Genomic DNA, 7,949 nt, shown 5'->3' with positions numbered 1-7,949 from the left:
TTGACAGAGAGAGAGATCACAAGTAGGCAGAGAGGCAAGCAGAGAGAGAGAGGAGGAAGCAGGCTCCCTGCCGAGCAGAGAGCCCGATGCGGGACTCGATCCCAGGACCCTGAGATCATGACCTGAGCCGAAGGCAGCGGCTTAACCCACTGAGCCACCCAGGCGCCCCCTGGCCCCTCATTTTGAGACCTGAGAATGCCTGTGGGGAGTGCTGTTCTTCAGAAGGCTGCAGTAGTGTAAAAGGTTCTAGATTTCCCAGGGTGGTCTGAGAAAGCATAGGTTAGGAAGATTCTGTGTGAAGGAGAGAAGTCAGGGTCATCACAGGTAAACTGTGGGTGTGCTTCAGGTACTAAAGGTGAAATAGGGCCCTAAATAGGAGTGTGATCAGATGCCGGCAGGATGGGGGCTGCCACGAGAGTCAGCCCCAAAGGCAGGGTAAATGGTGGGAGTCCAAGGGTGGGGGTGTGAGGAGGATGTTGGGCACTTACCACATGGGGCTATTTGTGTGGCATGGGATGAGCACCATTGCTTAAAGCAGGCTTCTCAACTGGGTCCCTCACAGTGCAGCTTGCTGTGGAGGAAAGTGAACACGTGTACGTGTGTGTGCATGTTGGGGGGAGTGGGGTGTGTCCAAAAAATGCAGCCAAAAGCAATACCCTCAATTTTCTTTGAGGTCTTCTGTTTTGTATTGAAGATCTGATTGTTTTAATAGAAAACTGTTCGAGAGGACATTACCAAGTAAAGTGGGTGTTCCTACTTATGCTGTAACCTGTAGGCTCTGTCACTGCTCCTCACCTCACCCCCTAAAAGCCACAGTGGGAGAAGCACAGGCTCAGGGACCTGGGGCTGGGGTATTTTGCTCCACCCTATGCTTACCTTCCTACCTCCTGTACTCGTCCAAACCTCACTTCTCTTACTCGGCTTATTACAACGTGCAGTTAAAATCTTAGAAAAAACCTACATTGTGATGTAATTATTGAAACAATACATATTAATTAAAGACAAGATAGTTCTTAAAAAGCAATGAATTATTATTATTTTTAGAGATTTTATTTATTTATTTGAGAGACAAAGAGAGAAAGAGAGAGGGCATGAGAGGAGAGAGGTCAGAGGGAGAAGCAGACCCCACAGAGCAGGGAGCCCAATGCGCGACTTGATCCCGGGACTCCAGGATTATGACCTGAGCTGAAGGCAGTTGCCCAACCAACCGAGCCACCCAGGTGTCCCTGAATTATTTTTTAAAGTAAAACTTTATTAAATCTTTTGTACATGGATTCATTTTGTATATGAATTCAGATCCTAATGGTATGAAAGGAGACACATAAATATTCTCCTTCCCATTTCCTGCTCCCCTCACCCCACCCTGCCCCGCCATCCCGTTTTTTTTTCTGGGAAGCATCTGGTTTTATCAGTTTCTTATCTATTTAAGTGATTATGGGCAGGTATTCGCCACTATCATTACCCCCCACATGGTGGTTTAATGGACATACTAACAGAGAGACAGATACAGATGAACGCTCTCCTGTACTTGCTCTAACATTATGTCTCCTTATCATTACAGATCAGCATATTGAGATCAGCTGTTTTTCATGACTGCCCAGTGAGCAGCAGGCTATTTTTTTTTTTTTAAAGATTTTTATTTATTTATTTGAGAGATAGAGAGAGAGAGCACAAGCAGGGTGAGCTGCAGGAAGAAGAGGGAGAAGCAGGCTTCCCGCGGAACAGACAGCCCCATGTGGGCCTTGATCCCAGGATCCTGAGATCATGACCTTCGCTGAAGGCAGACGCTTAACCAACTGAGACACCCACGTGCCCCTGAGTAGCAGACTCCTAATTGGCAGACTTCTTTCTAGTGTCTCTGTCATTTGTGTCACATTAATTATGCTGAAAAATCACTTCCTTGTCAAACCTATGTGCTTTCCCCCGCCAGGTGTGATGCGGTCCTCCCTCTCCCCCACGTTCCAGCATCTGACAGCACACCCATCCCAGCCAGGCCCCGCCTTTCTCTGCTCATTCTTGCCTTCTCTGTGTTTTCTGTTCCTCTCTGCTCTTCCCACCCTGCCCTGCCCAAAGTGGATCTTCCCCTCCGTTCTTTTCTACCGACTCCTCTCTCCACAAAACTGTGGTCTCTCAGCAATGGTGGTGGCATCCACCACTCAGCACTCAGACTTCGTCATTGTCTTACCTGCTGTCACCTACGTGTTGTTGATATGCGCAGCTCTTGTCCTGCAGACTCCATGCAGGCCAGTGATCACATTTTCTGTGTCATTCGCTACTCCTGTGCTGCTTGCAGTCACATTGTTGAATGGAAATTTCATTACAGGAAATCACCTGTAAAGTGGAAATGTTGGGGTCTGGAAGCAAATGGTCAAGAAAGAATTCTTGAGGCATCTTCAGTGCAAAAAGTGATTTTATTGAAACACAGGGACAGGACCCACAGGCAGAAAGAGCTGCACTGGGCTCATGAGGAGCAGCTGATTGTATATTCTGAGGTGGGAGGGATTAGGGATAGCCAAAGTCTCTAAGGAATTTGGAAGCAAGACCTTGAGGGGCTAGCAGCTGTTAGGATGAAGTCATTTACTACTGTCTAGTAAAACCTTAGTTATGGGACCCTATAGATGTGTACTGGTGGGCTATATGCTTAGGGGATGACAGATAACATATATCCTGGGTAGGGGGTAGGTAGAGATAAAGGATTAAAATCCAAAGGGATTTTATGTGTTAAAGGAGACTTATAGGATCTTGGAGGTCAGGCTCATGTCAAGCTAACGTTGCCTTTTACTTCTAGCAAAGTATTAACATCGAGGCAGTTGAGTTTCTAGAGGAAGGTCACTCTGTCTCAAGTACTTGTCAATAGACTGTCAGTTATAAGAAAGCTCAATTTTTTTTTTCCTTTTGCCTTTGTTCATCACATTGTTATCTATCTCATAGGTTGTAAAATTTGAAAGAAAGCCAAGAAACCTTTTGTGCGTTGACTCACCCCGAATGGATGTAGGGTAGAACAGAGTCCTCTACAGACACCAATGCTGAATTCTCCTCCTCCTCCTTCTAGAAAAACAGGCTTGAGGCTAAGTGCTGTTACTGCTCCAGAGCCTTGATGGATATGCCTGAAGAGGTTGATGGGAACAGGTTGAGCCTTTGCAGGAAGAAGCCAGAATGCAGGGGCTGCTCATGGATTAGCTGCTTGGGTAACATGGTAGGATTTTCGCATTATGCACTACAAGTTCTGTGGTCCAGAGAGCTAACTGAAATGATTCTTCCTCCTCTGGTCAATCTTACTGGAAAAATTATATAACGTCATTAAAGAAAACATTAATGATATTACCGTTTTTACTTTTACATAACTGCTTCCAGACTTTGCCCACTTTCATGCAGTAAAAAATATACAGGGTAGCTTCAGTCAGAGTGAATATATCATTTTTCAGGTAAGTGGGAATCTCGGTAGGACATGAGGATTAGTGTTCCGTGGAGGCATCTTCCTCGTCCAGACCCTGTGGCCCTGTCATCTTGATTTTCTCCCTCTCTTCATTTTGGGTTGACTTGCCAGAGATCAGTGTTTTTCTTTCTTCCCTGTTCTCCATGCTTCTTAGAAAGATAGATATAAAATAAAATAAAATAGATTTATGTTTTGTATGCTGGAGTGTGATGGGGATGTGAGTGCTAGAGGAAAGTGAGAAGCACATTCACAAGAATTTATTTATTTGTTTTTTTATTTGTTTATTTTTGGTTATTTATTTATTTGACAGAGAGAGAGAGTAGGAGAGAGAGCACAAATAGGGAGGAAGAGCAGAGGGAGAGGGAGAAGGAGGATGTCTGCTGAACTGGGCACTCGATGTGGGGCTCGATCCCAGGACTCTGAGATCATGACCTGAGCCGAAGCCAGACGCATAACTGACTGAGCCACCTAACACCCCTACAGGAACATATTTACTGTCGATCACTGCCTATTAGATAATAGGGTCTGGCTCCTATAGGAGCAGCGATAAGCCAGACCCTAGATTTGTAGTGTTTTTAATCCAATGACCTCCCCTATCAGTGCTCACACATCATTTACGATTTCCCAGTTGTCATTCACTTATCACCTACCTTTCATGTCTCACCTTCATGTCCTTTCTCACATGAATACACTCCATTCTAACCTTCCCAGGACTCTGTGTCCTGGACATTCCTCCGTACCCTCATTACTACGTCCAGGAAGGCCGCAGGGAAGAGTGGCTAAAACCATAGATGGTTTAGGTTCAAATTCTGCCTCTGCCACTTATTAGCTCCATATCTTGGTCAAATCACCTGCAAAGTGGAAACCAACAGTACCTACCTCACTGGTTGTTGGGAGGAGCAAATGACTTAATATTTGTAATGCACTAGAACATAGTAAAAGCTCAATTAATATTAGCTATATTAATTATATAGCTATATTATATAATTATATAATTATTAGCTATATTAATATTATCTGAATTTCTCCTAATCTTTAAAGACTAGATTACCCTGTAATCTTTTCTGCCTAGTCTTGCCCCACCCACGATGATCACTCACTCTTTTGATGGTGTAATATATTTGATACTTAATTTATGCAAATAGCACCTTGAGACAACTGCAGAATAGGAAGAAAGAAACGCAGCCTCTAAGTTCACATCTTGATATTGCCACTTACTATGGGGCTTTGGGATAGTTACTAGAGTCTTGGTTTTGTCATCTGTAAAATGGGTGTTATAAAACCTTAACAAGGTTATTGTAAGGGCTAAATAAGATAGTTCTTAAGAGGTATCTCATACAGATCTTCATAGATCCTCAATAAATACACACATTCTTTTAAAAAACACTAGAATTTTGTTTTCCAGATTCTAAAAGTAGAATCGTTGTAGAAAATTTAGATGACATAGCAGTGTATAGAAAGGAAATTAAAATAATCTCATCAACTTCTTCCTGGAGACAACAGTTTCCCCAGCCAGTAACTCCTACCTTAGAAACTAAAACACAGCTGGATGTATATCCTTTAGTCTTTTATGCATGTGCAGACACACATATTTTAAAAAGAAAGGAATCCCAGGGCGCCTGTGTGGCTTAATTGGTTGAGTGTCTGCCTTTAGCTCAGGTCATGATCCTGGGGTTCTGGGATCAAGTCCCGCTTCAGGTTCTTTGCTCAGTGGGGAGCCTGCTTCTCCCTCTCCTTCTGCCTGCTGCTCCCCCTGCTTGTGCACTCTCTTTCTGTCAAAAAACTAAAATATTTAAAAATACATATATATGTTTATATATTATTATTTCAAAAAGTATTTATTTATTTGTCAGAGAGAGAGAGAGCTCATGAGCGGGGAGAGTGGTAGGCAGGGGGAGAAGCAAGGACTTGATCCCAGGGTCCTGGGATCATAACCAAAGGCAGACGCCTAACTGCCCGAGGCACCCAGGTGTCCCTATACTCAATTTATTTAATCCTATTGTTGGACCTTAAAGTTGTATTCAGGTTTTAGCTACTCTTTTTTGTTTGTTTGTTTGTTTAAGGATTTTATTTATTTGACACAGAGAGACACAATGAGAGAGGGGAGAGGGAGAAGCAGGCTTCCTGCTGAGTAGGGAGCCCGATATGGGGCTTGATTCCAGGGAACTGAAGGGAGATGCTAAACGACTGAGCCACCCAGATGTCCCCAGGTTTTAGCTACTCTAAAAATGGATGCATCAAATAAATATCTTTGTATACGAATCTTTGTAATGATCTTTTGTTACTTTGTTAGGATAAATTCTTCCGGGATAGAGACGTTAGGTCAAGAGCAAAGCATTGAAGGGTGCTGGTGCACACTGCCAAATGTGCCTCCCCCAAAGGCTGTAGAAATTACTTTCATATTAACAGTGACCAAGAGTGCCCATCATAAATCACTCTTGCCAATGTTCTGTTGTGTTGTTATTTAATTTTTTTTGTCTGCTTTGTATATTATCTTTCAACCAGATTCTAATCTTGAGCAGGTGCTGTGGACATTTGCCTCTTTACAACCACCACAGAACTTTGCTGAGAGTCATTCCCATAGATAGCCTTTGTAAATGATTGCTAGATGAATGAATTCCTCTTCACAACTATCCCTCTGAGGTTAAGAGCTGGAGAAGGCACCTGAACAATCACTCTCAAGTGGTCAGATTGAGAAAGAGGTTTATATACTTGCCCTTGTTCTCTCATGGAGATGATTTAGAATGGAAAATAGGAAATATTTTTAGATATTTTATTTAAATATCAAAATGATAATTTATTACATTTTAAATATTAAAACATTTGAATAGAAAAATATTAAATCACAGGTAATTGGCTCATGTTTAGGGAACCTGGACAAGGGCGTGGGGTCCAAGAGAGAAAAGGTGTGTTTTAGGGTCAGCTCTGCAGCATTTCCATGCTGCCATCCATTCTTCCTTCAGAACTGGGTGTGGAGGGGGGCGGGATCTGCTTTTACAACTCAGCCCTGTAGCAGAATGAGTGGAATTTTCCAGAAGTTCTTCTTGATAGCTGTTGGCATAATCACAGCTTTGCCCTCTGGGAGCCATTAGGCAGCGACTCTAGAAGCCTAGATGGCTGTTTTGGTAGGTCAGATTGCAGGATCCATTGTTTAGGTTGGCATGGAGAGTCATGTAGGGTTTTGAACCATAAATACCATTTTTATTTTTATTGTACTAGCTCAAAACTCTATGTTTCGAGCAATGGGGTTAACATAAGGGAAGTGTGCTATTCTCCCTTCCCCTGCCAGCTCCAACATGCACACACACCCAGAGGCTTCCCTGGCAGTGGGGACTATTCTGAACGCCAGTGTCTGGGGTCATCTTCTAGGAATAACACATTTCTTTAGAATTTGGGGGGATCTACATACCCACTGTGACCATGAATATAAACTTCTCTGCCCTAACCCCAGAATCTTTCCTGGGCTAGTTCTCTTTCTGTTTCCAGGTAGAGATTTAGAGTGTGAAAGTTTGCTGAGGATTTGGGGACATCTGAGCCCACAGTAACACCCTCGTGTTACAATTTCACTTGTCCAGTTGCCAATTGAACACCAATTTTGTAATACTCAACAAATACATTTGTCCCAGGAGGCAGGAGGTGTGAACTGAGGGGGTACTACTGGGTTGATACACATTCCTGTAGACCTAGATTTTGCTGGCTTGTGAAGGGTCAGTTTCTTCTCCATTCCCTGTAGCTGTCAGAGGTTATCTCTTGGAGCCTTCTTCCTTAGAGCCATGGTGTCTTTAACTTACAGGCTGGAAGAGTCCCGTTAGAATTAAGAATCATCACTGTGGTTGGGGTGCCTGGGTGGCTCAGTCGGTGCAGCGTCTGCCTTTGGCTCAGGTGAGGATCAATCCCTGGGTCCTGGGTGGGGAGCCAGCTTTTCCCTAGCCCAGCCTCCCTGCTCATGTACATGCACTCTCTCTCTCTTTAAAAAAATCAATAAAATCTTTTTTTTTAATACTGAGATTTTTCTTCTTTTCTTTTCTTTTCTTTTTTTTTTTTTTTTAAGATTTTATTTATTTATTTGACAGAGAGAGATCACAAGTAGACAGAGAAGCAGGCAGAAAGAGAGAGAAAGGAGAAAGCAGGCTCCCTGCTGAGCAGAGAACCTGATACAGGACTCGATCCCAGGACCCTGAGATCATGACCTGAGCCGAAGGCAGAGGCTTAACCCACTGAGCCACCAGGCGCCCGCCCCCCCCCCCCTTTTTTTAAATAATCATCATTGTTGCAGACACGGTGGATGGGTCAACTCCTAATGTGCAGAGGTTGGAACATGTGAAACTCTTACTTCCCAGACTCCCTGGAAGTTAAGGCTCTGATGGGATTGCAGTTCTGCTCATTAGATATACTTCCTTGAGTCTCAGGTGGGAGCCAAGTCCTGTGTGGGAAGAGGCAGGGAAATGGGTATCTGGGTGGCGTCGTTCTGGAGCTGCCCGCTGTAGCAAGGGCTTCCCAGTCCAGGCCCCTT

Source organism: Mustela putorius, unplaced genomic scaffold, assembly GCF_011764305.1.
Source record: "Mustela putorius furo isolate JIRA1106 unplaced genomic scaffold, ASM1176430v1.1 tig00000695_pilon_pilon_pilon, whole genome shotgun sequence".
NCBI classification, from domain to species: Eukaryota; Metazoa; Chordata; class Mammalia; order Carnivora; family Mustelidae; genus Mustela; species Mustela putorius.
Note: the sequence above shows the minus strand (reverse complement) of the source record.